The sequence below is a fragment of the Egretta garzetta genome, unplaced genomic scaffold (assembly GCF_000687185.1).
Source record: "Egretta garzetta isolate BGI_Z169 unplaced genomic scaffold, ASM68718v1 scaffold292, whole genome shotgun sequence".
Classification (NCBI taxonomy): Eukaryota; Metazoa; Chordata; class Aves; order Pelecaniformes; family Ardeidae; genus Egretta; species Egretta garzetta.
Window position 1 is genome coordinate 538,288 of NW_009258789.1, and position 17,953 is coordinate 556,240.

Consider the following 17,953-nt stretch of genomic DNA (forward strand, 5'->3'; position numbering starts at 1 on the left):
ACAGAGGATGTGAGGACATACAGCTCCAAGCAGAGGAAATGCCCAGGTGGATTTCAAGGCTGAGAGTGAGCTTCAGACAGCTGGAGAGAATGTTTCAAGAGATGAGGCAGAGACCTTGGCTGGAAGAGTTCAGCGTGCCACAGAGTGCCTTTGCTTCCTTTAGAAAATGTGGAGAATCCATGCAAAGGTGGTGGAGCGGGACAGGGACACAGGAGCCCAGCCCAGCCCTCTGGAGTATTGGAGCTGCTACTTACAAAAAGGAAAATGGGACTTAGAAAAAAAAAAACAAACCCCACACCCAACCGGTAAACATTTTCTTTTGAAGCTGAAGTATGCCAGCACAGTTCTCAATTTAAGTTCACTGTAAAAATGCAAAGTTGTTTTTTTTTTTTTTTAAAATTGGTCACAAAGTTATCCATATGTCCTTAGTACTTACTTTTACAGAAACACATAAACAGATACACAGAAACATAATTGCCACATGTAAGAGTCATGCTATTGCACCAAAATCTGAAGAGGATGGATGGCAGAACAGAGCCAGGGCTGTGAAAATGAATGGCAGACCTATCCCTTGTCCCTGTGCACATCCCATGGGAAAAAAAGTTACCGCAAAGAAGATCACTACAAGAGAAACCATCACACAACTTTCTTTTCTTCTGTTTTTCCACTACAGCATACACTTTCCCGTGATTTCCAGTTTTCTTTTTGCTCTTTTTCCCCCTCATCTCCCCCACAGCGTGGTGATCCTTGTGTCTCCCTCTCAGCAAAGCTGGCTCCTCTTGACAGGCCCTCCAACTGCACCATGCAGTTTCACAATGAATCCTTTCTTCTCATCTGTGGAAGCTAATCTGGGGCCTGTTTTCCTCCTCAGATACTTTTTAACAGAATTCAGAGCTATCTCATATCTTCAGGATAGAAAGCAAGCTGAACTCTTCAAGCCAGAATTCAATGCTATTTCAAAGGAAGCATATTCTGTTTGGATAATTTTCTCCCCTCAGGAAAATATGTCAAAATAGTTAAACTCGAGAAGAGATCCCCACAACTTGGGTTTCAATGAAATAGTGTTTTTCCAGTCAGCTCTGCTGCCAAGACTACACTTGCTCCGATCACATGCTCCTAATAATAAAGCAATTGAGCATTCTGGAACAGGCACTTTTCTTATTCTACATGACATCTCAGATCAGACCTTCTAAACACACCCTGTTCTTATCTGCTCTTCAAAGTTCCTCTCCTTACATCCATAAAATCCTCAGATGAAGTTTTCTCAGGTAATGGGGAAACAGAAATCACAAGGTCAGACAGGCTTGGGTACAGGCTACATTTGGATACAGAAAAAATTTCATTCAAGGTGCTTGTCCACCAGTGCCCACTCTCCTTCACACCTTCACACGTCTCTCACCAGAACAAACAAAAGCTGGAATAAATATCCCTTCATTTAGCAATACTCCTAGCAAGGCTCATGCATTTTTACAAGCTTTCCAAAACATAGATGCTACTCAAAAAGCCAATAATTGTTTGTGTCTGAGGATGCTTTGGGATGCCTTCAAAGGAATGGGAGACAGAGGACAGAGGGAAAACAAAAGGAAAGCGTAACCATTTCAAGATGTCACCACGGACTGTCATTACGGTATCATTGTTCCAATGCCAGAATCATACAAGTGCTTTTCCAACTGCTGTTTCTATACGTGATGGTACCTGAAGTAATTATATCCTAATATTGGACGGGGCTACTGCATCACTTGAGTACACGCCTGTTATTTTTGGTTTCACCATGATCATTCATTTATGCTGTGACTTCAGCAAATGTACTTACCTTCCGTGAGGATATTAAAAATATCTGAAGCATATGATAATGGAACTGTTTCTATTACCAGAGATTTTCTCCTGACCATATGTTATAAACTGCAAGTATTTATTGCATTTTCTGTAACATGCATTAGCTAAAAAGAACAGATAGAGCAATTATTACATAAAATTTTCATTGCAAAATCACCTGCTATGCTATTAATGTTAGCAATGCCAAATTGTTCTGTGTAATTCCAAGAAGATCCTTTCACCCACAGAGGTAATGCCCTAATATTCTTATTTAGCTACTTATTACTGTTGTTCATGGTCATGGATATTTAAACAAGATTATATAATTACATGGGTATATTCCCTTTTATTAATTGTGACCAGACACGTATTACAGATACCAAGATATGTAGCCAACTAGCCAAAGTCTAATTAAACACTTGCTATCTAATCATAGAACTGTTGTGGAATAAGAAGCTGAACACTGCAGAGCATTTTGATGAGCACACAACTGAAAGCAAAAGCTACAGAAACATGAAAAACACAGGATAAAACAGCAAATTAATACTACAGAGGATCACATGAATCTATCACATGGATGTGTGTAGAATTCGGAAAAATGCCCAAGCCAATTGCTTGCAAGAAAACAATGACAAAAACAAGAAAGTGAGGTACACGAGGACCTGTCCCAAGCATACAGAAACTCTGAAAAAGCATCAGAAAAGAGAAGGCAATTTTCTGTGCTCATCTTTCTTTGCCATTACTCGTTTCAGAGTCCTGCTTCCTTCTGCACTGTTCAGGGGATCAGGGAAAAGAAAAGAAAACATGCAGCGATGCAGATATCACAAGATACACCAACTCATCTGTTTTGGTTATCAGGGAATTCTCAAAACAGTAGCAGAGGAGGATTAAGATAGGGAAAGGCTTGGCATAAACCACAGCTAATTAGAAACATGGCAGGGAGAGCTGGTCATACATAATTAACTTGCTGAAATTCATAGTGCCAGAGTGCTGTGAGCCAGGAGTCATAGTCCTACAGCTCCTCAGTTTACACCAGTCAAAGCAGGGGGGCACAATCCTACTACAGTTGCTTTCTCCCTTTGCAGGAGAGAACTGCGAAGTCAAGCTGAATCAGATCTTGCAAGAGACTTTAAAACAACTAGAAGTCTTCTGGCATGCAGGTTAAAAGGTGAAAAAAGAAAAAAAACAAAATCTGCCATCGCTGATGAAGTTGAACTCAGGAACAACACATTCTGTGCAAGGTTGCCAGCCCAGGAACAGCTCTCTGAGTGGTGTGACCCACCCAAATTAACAACAAAAGAAGTTGGAAGAACTCCTGTAAAAAGGGTTGACATATCTGAGAAGCACCAAGGTAGCAAAAGATTTTGAATTGTGACAATTTGGGGCAAAGACAGGGATGAAGGAAAATTGCACTCTGAAGTTACAGCTCTGTGCAGGTGAATTTTTGCTCATCCTCCACAACTTTTCCCCAGTCTTTCTAGACTTCAGCTAGAGCTCTTAGACTTTGTTCTTGGCCCAGCTTCTATCAAATTGTTAGGATTAAGAGAGCACTTCCGAATTCTCTATTGAATAATCACATTTAAAAAGAAACAGCATTTCAGAAACAGCTTAGTGTATACAGTGAATGGGAAAGAGAGAATCAACCAAAGATAATGATGTCTTACAGGAGGTCAAGAATTGTAGAGATACACAGGAGAACTGCAAAAAGTCAAGCGGAATCAGAACTTACAAGAGACTTTCAAAAAAAGTAACTAGAAGTCTTCTGGCACACAGGTTAAAAGGTTAAAATAAAAAATTAATTTAAAAAAAAAAACCAACCACAAAAAAACCCCAAGGCCGTTAGGCGGGAGAGACGGAGATGGGAGATAATCCACTCATAGCGATTCAGTCCCTGCTCTTGCCTGGCCTGGCTGCTGAGGAGGCACGTGGACAGCTGTGTTACTTTGCCCAGCCCAAGCGACCACAATGTGCCTCTGGGCTCAGGAAGGGGCCGCGTTCCCACTGACCTGTCCCCTGCTGGGCTGAACTGGAGTAAGTCCCACTGCAATTTCTCTGGAAAGTGAGAAACACCGTGGATTAGAGGGCAACTTATACTCAGACAAATGCAAAATAAACAGCATGGTTACTTGCACGAGCAGCACACCCAGCTCACCCAGGCAGCCTTTCCAGACTTGAGCTCCCAACTTTGGGAAACGATGCCTACAGCAAAGGCAAATAAATTGAACTTCTAGAAAGCTGAGTTTCATCTATACACAAATTACTGGTGTGCTTTATTTATTTAATGCAGATATAAGTCTACCAAGTTTCAGGAGACAAATTGAACATGACAGACCCTCCCCTGGACTGCAATTAAAAGCTTTTAATGCCTATATTGGTAAAAGGCATGCAGGTATGAACCATTCACATATCAGTGCAGTTCACACACACAGAGTTACACTGCACAGACTACGTAATATCACAATAAAAGGGTCTCGAGTCTCTTACATGAAAAAGAGCTTCTAAACTACCCCTGGCTAAAGCCAGGGCAATAGCAATTTCAAATTCTCTGTTATGTGCTGCCTTTAATTCTAGTCCTTCAGCAAATTTTCTTTAGTCACATCCACTATAAAATGCATGGCATGTTCCTGAGAGTCTTTCAGCTCAGCTGTGCCGGCTCCTACTGCATCAAAAATAGAACCTGAAGTAACAGAACCTAAAAAGATATAAACCTCCTTTATTGTGTCTACTTGACTATATTAGCAGATGGTCATGCCTGAGACTATAAAATGCATAACAAATATTCTTTTTACGAGGGGGAGGAGTGCCTTTCAAGATTCACCGCATTAAAACAAATAGCTTCAGTGTACCACCAGCACCAACGCCTTTGGTAGGAACATTACCTTGGAGAGCTTTGAAGTGGCTGACTTCCCCGTGCTCCCCTCCCACCCCAGCCCACAGCATCAGCAGGCTCAACCTATATCCTACAGCACCATTTAACTTGTTACAGAAGAAACTAGTTCTTCCATGCAGGCATGGACATGAGCTGCACACACATGTGAGGAAGGCAGCACATGGCTCTTTTTGCCTGTGAAAGCTGTGCATGCCCACCTTGCATAGATTTACACTTGTACAGGAGACTGACCCTGCGATGTTGATGCTGGCAGCTAAGCCACGTTCAGGAGGGAGGGGATGTCTCTGGGACACAAGCTGGGAGTTTGCTTTCAACTGCTGTTCAGTTTATTACCAGCTCTCACTCCTGCTGTGCAGGATATGCCCCCAAAGGAAAAAGGGGCAGCCGCTTGTGCATGGAAGCATGTTCCAAATCAGACACAAAATAAGTGTTTATAAAAATAGTACAGACTTCACCTAGCTCACACCAGGCAGAGGCAGGATCCTCTTGGGACAGGCTTTGGTTTCAATGCCCACAGCATCACATCTCTAGGATGTTACTGGTAGTAGGTACAAAGTTTGAAACCATTATAATGAATGAGATTCTTTGTTAGCAAAGGCCAAAGCAGGGTTGGGCACCATTGGCAGCAGCAGAGGGAACGGGGAGAGTGGGGCGAGCAACACAGCTTGGAAATAATTCACCTTCCTTAATAATGGCTTAGTGTGAGAGAAGCATAAATTGTGTTCCTCTTTCCCCAGCTATGTGCAAAACACTACTGAAAACCGTCAGTTTTACCTACAGAGTAGCTACACAATTATTTTGGCCATCAGAAATAAATTGATCTAGAAATACTGTTACTGTGTTTAGTAGCTGTACTTAATTTGTGAATTCTACCCTAAATGCCACATTCCTTCCTCTGACTACATCTCCCACAGTCCATCCCATTTCCATCAGCTGGAGACAGAGCAAGCAAGGGGAACGCAAAGAGTGGGGCAGGGCAATTAAAAAAAAATAAAAGCCCAAGCTGCAAGTTCTTTGAGGGCTTTCAGTTTTTTTCTGAAGTATTCTGAGAGTTAGAATCATAGAATATCTCTAGTTGGAAGGGACCTATAAGGACCACCTAAATCATACAACTAAGAGTATCGTCCAAATGCTCTTTGAATTCTGGCAGCCTCTGACAGTTGTCTGTGAGCTTTGGCTTTTTTAATAATTTTATTTATTTATTTAAATCAAAACACAACAACAGCACTTTGGGGGAGGGGCATTTCTAAAAAGTAAGCAAACCCATTTCTGAGGAAAAACTACAATAATTACATGACCCTACAGACACCAGGAGAGACAGGGCCAGGCCTACTCAACCCCTCAAAGCAAACAATTCACCACTAAGCTTTTTTCTGCAAGGTTCTTCAGCACCAGGTTCATTTTACTATCAAAAACATAAATACCACCTTTGATGGATTATTTCAAACAGCTATTAATGCCTACATATCTCGCCATATATTGGCACTTTGCGAGAGCACAGCTTCTTCATCCAGCTGAGTAAGCCCTCAGGGCTATTATATTATGAATTGACCTTTGAGTGCCATGAAAACTGTTACCGTCATTCTTCTCAGGGGTGTTTGTTTTTTTCCAGGAGGGACAAGGGAGGGAGAAAAATCCATTCTGAAGCAGCAAGCTGTTTTCACAATATAAATGCATCTTGATGAATGGAATTTTCATTACAAATGTGTCTGACCTTTAGTAAATAGACCTGCTCCTTTAAAAGCCTGCCCTGATATCTATTAAAGACAAGGGAAAGACTTGCAGAGATTTCAGCTGTAGATGCATCGGACACAAAAAAAAATTAGATAGCGTTGGCTCTTCAGCTTGCTATTTAAGACATTTTCATTAAATTTTAATATATTCTTAAACTTTAATATTATACAATCAGTATGTAGTAATTCAATGTCTTTGAAAAAATTAAGTGTCAATAAAACCTATAGTAGGCAGACAATTTTCCAGATTAATTTTGTTTTTATCTTTTTCACAAGACTTTATTAAACTATATTCCTCTCTTTTTGCTAGCTATTTTTATGGTAAGCGAGGTAAGAGGGAGCAGAGATACAAATCAGTTCTTGCAACTCTTGCCATGCTGCAGATCCAAAATTTTTGCAGAAACACGTTCTTTTTTATCTGAGGTGTTTGCATGCAAAATGGATTTATACATGCAAATGCACTGGGCAGCTGTCAGTCAGTAGGAAGGAAATGAGATGTTCTGCAACATTTGTGATTGTAATTGTCAGATTTGGCAAATGAGGGAAGTTGAGCATCTTCAGATCTCCACATTATATATGATAGCAAGATAAGTAGTCTATCTCTGGTTTTTATTCAGCTTGCATGCACAAGTTCTGTCCCTTTAGCTGGAATTAAAGACATGCACTGAAGAAACACTGAACCCCTAAATGCTTAATCTCAATAACCAGATATTCTCAACTGATGTGCCAATTTTCTAGACAAATTCTTTATCACTACTGAAGTATCATTAACTAACACATTTTGCTCCCTCCCAAAGCACAGATTTGGAGAATGAGTAATTCTACCACTTCATGGCATCCACAGATTTTGTTCAAAACATTGACAGCTTTCACATAGTCATTCCCACTGAATTGCAATGTATTGCTCTTTAAACAGCATTTCCTTACCACTAAGAAATGTTCACGAAGATATGCTACCTACATAAATATTTGAGTTGGTATTTCATATCTCCATCCCTGTATTAACCAACACAAAAAGGTTGTTCATAAATTATAACTGTAAGTAGCACTGAAGGTACCTGAAATCCTGGACCAACCTGCTATTGCTGACAATCAACCTCTGCTTATAAACGGGCAAGGTGTTGGCATCACTTTTCATTATAAATCCCAAAACAGCAGAAGTAAACAAGTAGCTAATATACATTTTATGTAGGGATAACAAACCACAGAGAGCAGAAAGTTTCTGATGAGGCTTTTTACCTCCCTTGGACATGTCAATTTGCTAAATTTTTTCTGTAGGACTGATTGTAGTTTTTATAAATCTCCATTAGGAAATATTTATTTCATCCTGGATGAGTCAGTAATTCAAGTGGGATGGTGAAGTCTGAGCAACCAATGCTGCAATAACAAACAGGCTTGAATGTTGGAGCTGGGCAAGGCACAGACTTGAACAAGGGTGCCCGAGCTTCACACCTGCATTTTCCTTCTTGGCGATGTTTCACCCTTCTTCCACTCTAGAGCTCCCCACTGCTCCCAGAAAAGCCCTTTAAGAGGTCTAATCAAAGAAGGGTATTGGGAGAGGGGTGGAAATCACAATGAGGTTTTGGGACAGGAAAACCCTTTTCTACTCAGCTCCATATTAAGCCCTTAAAATTAAGCACTGCATCCAATAAGCTGGCCCATAGGTGGTAATAATGATGCTATTTTAGACCAAATTATTCTGCCAACTATCCTGGAGCAAAGCCAAATTAATTCCACTAAACTCAGCTTGAGTTGTTGCAGATCTATGACAGCGCAGTGAGAGTTTCACCGACCACATGGTACCAGCAGACCACGTACCAAGCATGACAGACCCAAGGCTGAGATTCAGCAGGTGGGGGACCACAGCAGATCAGCCCTTTGAGCAATATGTGCTCTCTTTGCCTTGCCACCTTCCTGGGGTAATTTGGGGTACAATATTTACTAAAAAAAAAAAAAAATAAAATAAAAAGAGCAGAAAAAAAAACCAAAAACCCAGCCACAGATTTTCCTTGCAAACTCTTAAAGCTGCCTCTACCTCTGCACAATCACTTTGCCTACACATTGGGACTAGGAACCATCCGTCGTTTGAGAGGAGACCTTGCCAGACGGTCTCTACCTCCCATTTCCTGAGACTCCAGATAGGGCTTACTGGGAACAAGAATGCAGGGGAGCCTGGTTTCAAAACTGGCTCATTTGAGGAGCAAAAGCCCATTTATTATTGACCTGTTACACGACACCCAAAAGAAGCATTTCATCTTGGACACTTCCATCACTCTCCTTGTGCAAGCCAATCAGCTCATCTCCTTAATGCCCATGCTGCCAAAGGAAGAGGAAAAAGTACCTCAACTCTCCTGCCAGAGCTGAAAGTGCATCAGTGCAAGAGCCATTATTCTCCAAGCCCTTAAAACTTTATCTTGGTCTTCAACAATGTATTTTCCTTTTGAGTATTTTCTGACTTGCCTGCTCCAGTCAAGCGCTCACACAGAATGATAATAAGGGAACACAAAGAGGAGAGTGCAGAACCAGGGCAAGTCTGTCGCAGCCTGGAAGGAGTGAGGAATGAACCTGTAAGCTGGAGTCAAGCTGGATGTCATGGGCACAACTTTCCTCATAATTTGCTTTTCCCAGACTGCGGTTTGTCACATGAGATGAGAAACTATCACACCAAACCCCCTCCTCAGTCACGAATATCCAGTGAAGATACCAGAGGCTCTCCATGCTAGTGGATATAATGCAGATACTCCTTTGTCAAACAGGGACTTGCTTTCTGTGCAAACTGAAGTGTATGGTATCATGGAAACAGCTCAGATATTTTTAGATGTGAAAATGTATCAATACAGTAAACTGGGACACAGAAAAGAAAACTAAGCCAGTGTCCAGCAGCATTGCATTTTGAATGCACTGATTAAGGAACCGTATTAACTGGAGTGCCATTAACTCTGCTCTAGCTGACATTGGTAGATGTATTCCTGACAAGGCTCATCCTCTTTACAATGGCTGGGTGGTTTCACTATGCATCAGGCAGCTGCCTCAGGAAAGGCAGACTAGCTTAATTCACATAAAAGGCAAAACTCTAAAACACTATTGCCTATAAAAGTTGATTTTACTCCAGAGCAAAATCTACACTGCTTGAGTGTCAAACCAGACCAGGGTCACCCTCAAAATGGCATAGCAAAGGACAGCCATCAATCAGCAAATCACGTTTCTTCTTAAAGTGTATTTTTGACGTGTCTAAGAGAAAAGCAATTAATGGTAAATTCCACATTCACTGCACCGATTTTAACCAAACTTATTACTATATAGGGCAGCACTGTTATTTATTTGTATACAAATAAGATTTGGCAAAGGACTGTTAAACACATTACAAATTTCAATAAGCACAATCCAGCAGACATTACAAACTGTACTTCAGAGTTAGCAACAAGCTCAGAGATTAATTTGGCTCCAGGCAGGAGGACTTCAAAAGGACTACAAAACTCTGTGATGGGAGTTGGAACCCAGTGGGACAAGAGTGGTCAAGAAACAAACAAAACTTCATGAAAGACAAGAAAATACCTGAAACTCAGTATTCCAAGATATTCAGTACTCGCTATTCTAGTGTCAGCTCCTACTGACATGGCAGAGGTCAGTATTAATAGTCAGAGGTCAGAGCTGCCAGTATTAATAATCAGAGGTTTAACTGATGTCCAAGATCCCAAAGGGCTGGGGATGCCTTTTGTTTCAAGGGATCTCACAGCCCCTAAGTTATCACCAATTTAGGGAAAAGCAGAATGCTGATGGGATCAACAGCTGCTGGTGTAGCTTTCTCCTGGTGAAATTAAACATTGGGCCACTGAATTCCACAAGGACCCTGGTTTGATTTTAATGCTGACAAGATTCTACCTTAGGGCCACTGAGCAAGCACATTTGGCTAGAGATAACTAGACACACAGGAGATCCCAATATCCAAGTAATACAAAAATAACTACATAGCTCATTTTAATTATGCACAACAGTATGCTATTAAAATATACAAAGGATAGACAAATATAGACAAAATATACAAAGGACAGGCAAATAGAGAAAATGGAAGAGGAAAAGCAGTGAAACAACACAAATGTCAGCCTTTTTGAGAAAACATATTTTTAGACCTCTGTAAATTAAAAGGTGTAGAGGAAAACAGAGACCTTCTCCCCTCCCAGTGTCACTTGCACTACAATAACTGTGAAATCTCACCTCAGATAGAACTGAGGTATTTCTACTAAGAATTAGAGAATATAGACTGTAATACAATCACCCAGGAACAAGGCACTCAATACCTTCTGTTCATTTTCCAAACGCACAAATTTTACTACCCAACTCATTCTTTTCAACTATTAAAACAAGCAATCTTATGATACAGTATTTGGATGACAGTTTGCTTTCTAATGGCTTTTAAAGCAATAAAACCTTTAAAAAAATCAGAATCCCTTTGATTTTAGATGCTGTCCTCTAAATTCCCTCAACAGTCTCCTTGTCTTGAAACATCATTGCATCACTTGGAGATAGACTGATTGGACAACAATTTCATTGACTATGACAGTGATTTAACCAAGAAATTGTAAAAATTGAGATATTCCTAAACTAGGAGTGGGAAATACAGCTGAGGACATGACCTTGCCTCTTCCTGGTCTGTTTTCTGCACTTTGCTGGTGGTGTTGGGACCAGCAGGAGCTGCAGTGGCAGGGCTCTGGCTGCTGAGCTCCTGCTAGCCAAGAGTACCAGTTTGCTCTGGAAAGCATCCATGCAATTCTACTCAAATTAAAAGCTGTGCAATTTCCTCCATAAAATGCCATTCAACTCTGTGGCTTTCGACCCCATTTCAGACACACACATAAAACTGAAATGTGAAATTTCACTGAAATAAAACCTGGGGAGTTGGCCAGGCTTATCTAGGAGTATGTAGCCAGCTAGGATGTCCTTGAAGCCCAGCAGCTCATTTTTGTCTGGAAGCTCAGGAATAAGCACACCAGACGCTCCAAGCAGCAGCTCTGGATTTCTTTGGGGCCAACACAAACTCAGATGCTATAGAAGTAACAAGCAATCAGTCACCCAGATTAGCAGCAATGCAGGGTTCAGATACCTCTGCACAATGTTTTCTGCTGCATGCACAAGGCAGGCTCTCCCGGGTGCAGCCACATCCCTTTCACCCCAACTATGGTCCCCAGCCCTAATGCAAGTGCAGCGGTGCAGGGATCTCCTCAGGCAGCACCAGCTGCCTTCCCTGGCACGCTCCCACCCACACCTTTCCTACCTCCCTGGTGGAAATCACAGACTGGACAATACCCATTTCATATACAAACATCTTCAACATACAGTAAAGACTACAGAGCTTGCTATTTGTATTCTCGTGTAGCCCATGCCTAGAATTAATTCAAACTGAATTTCAGTTTAAACTCTGCTACATCTATAAATATCTCCTAGAGGCAAGCAAAGACAACCACTTTTATGTTCTTACAGCCCCTTTTTCTGTAGTTTGGTTCATGCAGAATATCATTTTAGATGTTGTTGTTTCTCTTTTTCCCAACTGTAAATATTTGGTTCCATTTTCATGGCGTATTGTTCCTTATCTTTAATATCATATAAATAGAAACCTGCATGGTTTCTCCATTTACAAATACGCCAAGATTAATTTGCATGCTGAAAGCTTAGACGAAATATTTTAAACTGGACATGGATAAAACAGTAATCCACTGCTGGGCTGAATTCCAAACAAATAAATAAAATAGATTTCACATCAAAGCAATAAACAATAGCAACGCCAATTACTCATTAGAATTCCCGCTCTGCAAACATGACTGAGAAATACTTTATAAAAGCAATGAAAATAACAACAAAAATCTCAAGCCCCTAAACTATCACTACTCTTCAAAACTTTTCTCCTCGTCTAGACTATGTTGGTATGCATTTCTCAAATACTCAGAGCTCCAAAGTACTTAGGGGTTCAAGTTAATTTAAATACTGAAATCAGCCTATGTGATGGGAAAGGAATCAAAGCATTTCCTTTTCATTTCCAATTCACCTGTAAAATAGCGAAATGCTATGGCTCATTCTTTTTCTGAGCCGTCAACGGTATTGCTTTTAAAGTTGTATCTGTACCTGCTGCAAATATCCACCTTTCTGTGGGGATGGACCGTGAGATTTTAAGTGCTGCCCTAAGCAAGCGATTACCAACCCAAGAGTCAGTGTGACTCACACACATCCCCACGTCTGAGTCACAGCTCCTCCTCTGCTCTACTACTCCCTTCCAAGATCCGAGGGAGGCAATTCACTCTCTAACAGTAATTACGCCCGCCCGGAAAACAGAGAGGCTCAGTATTGCCAATCTGTAGTATTCAAATATTATGAGTCAGCCCCCCACCAAAGTCATGTGGCTGGCTTAAAAAGTCACGTAGTTTTAAAAATATTAAGTTTGTGGGAATCTTTTTTATTCACTTTCTGATTGTTATTTTTAGTTGGTTTAAAGCATGCGTTCCTCTCCCACCTCCTCTCTTCTCTGCTTTCCTGCAAAATGAAAGGCGAGATTCTCACGTATTGACTTGATTTCATGCTTCAGAAAAGACACTTTGTAATACACCAGGCAGGTTCAGACCACGTGAGGTGGTACCACTGGGAGCAGAGGGCCACCTTCCATGGCCCAACAGATACAGTTCAAACTAGGACGCCAAAAATTCACTCCAAATTTAACATCTTTTGTTCTTCACCCCCTCAATGCTCTGCTGAAGGAATAATATTTAGCTGTAATAGCAGGGAGCATCTCTATCTATATCAAGGTTTCATGGAGGATGGAAGAATTTGTTTCAAGCCCCCAGAAGCAGGAATACGTACTGAGCAACGGCTGTTACCCGTGAAATCTCACTCAAATCTTAGGGCTTGCACAGGTACAATTTAACTTTTCATCAACAGTTCCTCCCCCCATACTTTCTGCTTGGGATGGCCACCACACAGCCAAAATGCATTAAAAGCAGGTTGACCCCAGAAGCCCCACAGCCTCCTGCATGGTCACTTACACCACCGAGCGATGCTGTTAAATTGCAGCTACACGAACAGAGTTCAGGATCTGTTCCGCTTCCATGTAAAACCCACCCAGCCTGCATATCCTCATGGATCAGCCTTGCCAGCTCCTTGCTGCAGCCCAGCAAGGGTCGAGTGGCCAGATGGGATTTTTTGGCCTACAGCCTCAACTTTGTCTCCAGCGTACTGAAGTCAGACCTAAATATTATACGTTGGGGGGGATATGCAGAATTTGTATGTACGAGGGGAATGAGTATCCAAAAGAGCATCTCTGCAGCAGGTGACTGCCTTTTTGAGTGCCTGCCTTTAGGGCTTTTCTTCTTGAAGATGTGCATAAGGCTTCTTGTAGCCTGGTAATGAAAATCCCTTTCCCTTGCTGCTCTGTAATATCTCCCTATGTGGCAGAGCTCAAAGCAAATGAGCACTGCCCAGGGCTTCATGAATACTGTAGCCTTGATCTCCTCATAGGTCAATGCTGTGTCAGAGAGGCTGCACACTAGTGCGAGGATCCATCCCTACTGCCTGCAGGATTGGGACATACATACTGGCTGTAGGGTCCAGGTAACGGAGCTGCAGCATGACTTCATAAGGGAAATATGGGCAAATGCAAACACAGAAAGGGAGGCAAGACATGCTGATGTTGTTTTCATTAAAAAGGAAGAAATCCAGTATTCTCTTGAAGTAGCATTTGTTTGCTTTTTGAACAAAGCAAGCAACTACAGAATCACTGCTCTTTTTCTCTCTTCTAGTTCCCACCAGTATCCTGAATCACTTTGTCCTGAAATCCTGTTGTGGAGGCAGACTGAAACCTTTGGTCAGGTTAACTTTCAGCATTTAAACAAATAATACATACAAGGGCTATGTTAGCAGCAGTTTCTTTTCCTTTCCATTCACAAGAAGGGCACAAAGAAGTATATGAGAAGATTGTCCTATTCTACAGCACCCTTCTAGGAAATGGGCAGTGTCTTTGAGTATAAAACCATTTTCCTTATTCTAAGCAAAAATATTTACCAGTTGTCAGACAAACAACTACCTGAAAGGAGGCTGTAGTGAGGTGGGGGTCGGCCTCTTCTCCCTGGTAATGGACAATAGGATGAGGGGGAATGGTTTGAAGCTGCGCCAGGGCAGGTTTAGGTCAGACATTAGGAAAAACTTCTTCACCAAAAGGGTTGTCAGGCTCTGGAATGGGCTGCCCAGGGAGGTGGTCGAGTCCCCATCCCTGGAGGTATATAAAAGAAGGATAGATGAGGTGCTTAGGGACATGGTTTAGTGGTGGGATGGCAGGGTTAGGTTAAAGGTTGGACTTGATGATCTTAAAGGTCTTTTCCAACCAAAGCGATTCTAATTCTAATTTACAATTTACAAAAGCAGCTCTTTCTCTGTTTCATTATTGGGATCACAAGACAACATACTCTTCCGAGAGTTTTACCCCCAGGTTTATGCATCTCTGGCTTATTCATCCTAACGTTTTGGAGTCCTTCCACTACTAGTGGAAGAGAAATCATATAAATAGAAGATCATATAAATAGAAACCAAGAGAAATCATAAAAATATGAAGGAAAAAATTGCCATAATGCTCTGTATACCTATATACTGTCACAACTGAACTGAGCACCCGTATGTGGTAATGCAACTAACACCCCAGTCAAGACAGACCACTCTATAGAAAAAGCAAAATATTATACACTTCAAAACAACAATTTTCCCCACCAATGACATTTTTGAAGGAACAAACGAGAACAGCCTAGCACTCACAAGTGCTTAACACTTCATAACAATGACTCCTATAAAAAATTTTTAAAATCATCTTGCAACATGAATATCAGTAGATACAGCCACTAGCTCTTCCAACTGGACTTTTGTAGTCATTGTACCAGGACACTTCGGTGACTAAGTTGTAGAGAACAAGATGTTCTCAAATCCACGAGGAAAGAAAAAAATCTTACAATAGGGTAAACATTAAATCTATTTGGTGGGCAGTAATGTGTTGCTGTCTGAAAATGAATACTGTTCTCCTGTATTTAATCCCCGATGACTCACACACTCCAGTATTCTTTAACAAAGAGTATGTTGGCAATTTTTAGCCCACCTCCCCAAGGCATTATCTTGTTGTCAGGAGGTTACCATAAATCCCAAGCGTCCAAGTTACTCTCATCAGTGTCAGAAAAAGTCCTTTGAGACTTTTTTCCCCTGCAGGAAACCCTTTGCATCCTCATCCTAGAAATTCTTGCATCTATTTTTCAGCAGTATCAGTAAAATAATAACGTTGAAATGCTATAGTACATCATTTTTAATGCACCTACCGAGCCCTACATGAATCAAGCCACCAGCTGCAGTCAGGCTCCACTCACAGTGCATCAGCATTGATTGTAACTACCATAAACAATCTAAACAAGTAGTTTTGTCTGTAAGACTTTAAATCCAACCATAAACACCCTTTGATCCATGTCTATCACAGAAGCCTGGTCTAGGTTGCAACATGTGGAAATATAAAGAAAAAAAGAAACATTTCACGTTTCAGTGTGTTGATGCTTCCTTTTCTCTCCAAGGGATTGCACAAGGAGTGGGGAGGTCTAGCTAGCTCGCTTGCTTCCCAATGGGAAGAAAACAAGCTGAGACAAATCAAGTGTTTCTTTGGTGCAGTTCTACTTATTTAAAAAAAAAAAAAAAAAAAAAAAAAAAGACATATACACAGCACTGCTTCCTCAACACACAAGAAAAAAAAATACTGGAATCTGTTTTCTATTCAGAAATCGAACACTGCCTTCCCAGCGAGTGCCAGTACCATTAGGAGCTCTTGCTCTTGGCTTTCTCCCAGGCTAAGCACTGCCTCTCTCCCTTTTTGCAGTGCTTTTCCTTAATTTTTACTTCTCAAAAATATGGAAGGATATAGCATTAACCAGTCGAACCAGAGCTTGCAATTAATCTGCAGGAAAACCCTTGTCCATGTAGCTCAGTTGCTCCTTAGTTTCGCGCAGCTTATTGCCTTGGGTACCAACTTGCTGTTGTTTCATCTATCACCACACAAAGGAGCACTTAATTGCTCTTTCTATTTACTGTAAATGAAAGAGGTTAGTATATCCATCAACTTTAACCAGTGTTGCAAATGAACAAAAAATACACCCTACATAACAGTGGCCATTAATACCTCCAAGCAAAGCAGTATTAAGCCCTTTTTCATTTTGAAAGCATTAACACCACAATCACCAACTAATTTTTAGTTACTAATGTTTCCGTCCCACAAGACAGTCCCACAGGGACATAAGGCTTTACAGCAGTTAGGCATATATGTAAGATCTTTGAGAGACCTGGATACAGTACACCAGAAACAATACCACATTTTTTATGCTGCACAGCATTTCATAATTATAATCCAAATGTCAGTTAACTACTTGGCTTTGTATATGACACTTTTAAACGAGTAAATATTCAGGAACATGCAATTTGTTTTTCTGGGAAAACATGCCACAAAATCTGCACATGATAATTTCAAGGGTTTTGTGCTGTTATTTTCTATTGAATAAAGTTTTGGTACTTTCCAAGAAGTAAGTACAAAATAAATCATTGTAGCTGCATAGTTCATACAGGCAATAAAATACACACTGCTTAGCATTTGGGGCAATAATATATGATATTAAATTAATAAAAGTACTGTAGAAACTTATAGCATATATATCATAAAGAAATCTTATGGTCCAGAACTTGCAAACAATTCCAAACTCAGAAAAGTTTCTCACATACCATGGATGGAAACATGGCCCAGTGAAGATTTTTGCCATCATTGCCAGTTTTGCTTGTCCTTTTAAGCATTTAAGAATTCTTGGATTCTCCAGGCCTATGATCACATATGCATGTATGCAATTTCCTTTATTCAGATATCTAAAGGAAAGTATACCCGAGTGTGCATATTCTGGACTCTTCTAGCAAATTCCTAGCTGAAGATAAATCACTAATCAGTCACTTTGCTGTTTGCAAACCCCTGGTGCTTGGCCAGTTCCTTTGTTCCCAGCCAGCCAGCAAAAGGAAAGCTTGATTTTTCCAAAATGAACTTTCACCAACTGTAGCCTTACCATAAGCAAACTCTCCATCTCTTCTCTAAGAAGAAACTCAAAGTAAATCACTCACCTGGTTTCCAGGACACAACATGTATGACAGAAATGAATGACTTTATCTTCTGTCCAAACTACATACAGCAAGTCAGGTTTGAAGTACCTCAAAAGGCTGGTGGCAAAATTTAGCTTGGTTCAAATTTTGGTCCCAGTCAGACTTGGAACACATGCAGGACTACGGGAGGGAAGCAATGGAATAATGCAGACTAGAATCCGGTCTGATGTCAGCCTCTAGGCTCGTTTCTCCATCATATTGTGCCGCATGTCCTCACTTATCCCAGTGAAATATGGATGCAAAACATCACCATGATGGAATTTTACCCTCTCAGTGTGAAATTACCAAGCAAAGAAAAATTTCATCATTTTAAATCTCT

General features: G+C 40.9%; 1 protein-coding gene across 1 annotated transcript in view; it reads right to left on the reverse strand.

Annotated features, from left to right (window-relative positions):
* Positions 1-17,953, reverse strand: part of NPTX2 (neuronal pentraxin 2) — a gene marked incomplete at its 5' end in the record, with an annotated part of 111,244 nt that overhangs the window by 46,857 nt on the left and 46,434 nt on the right. The window lies entirely within an intron of this gene.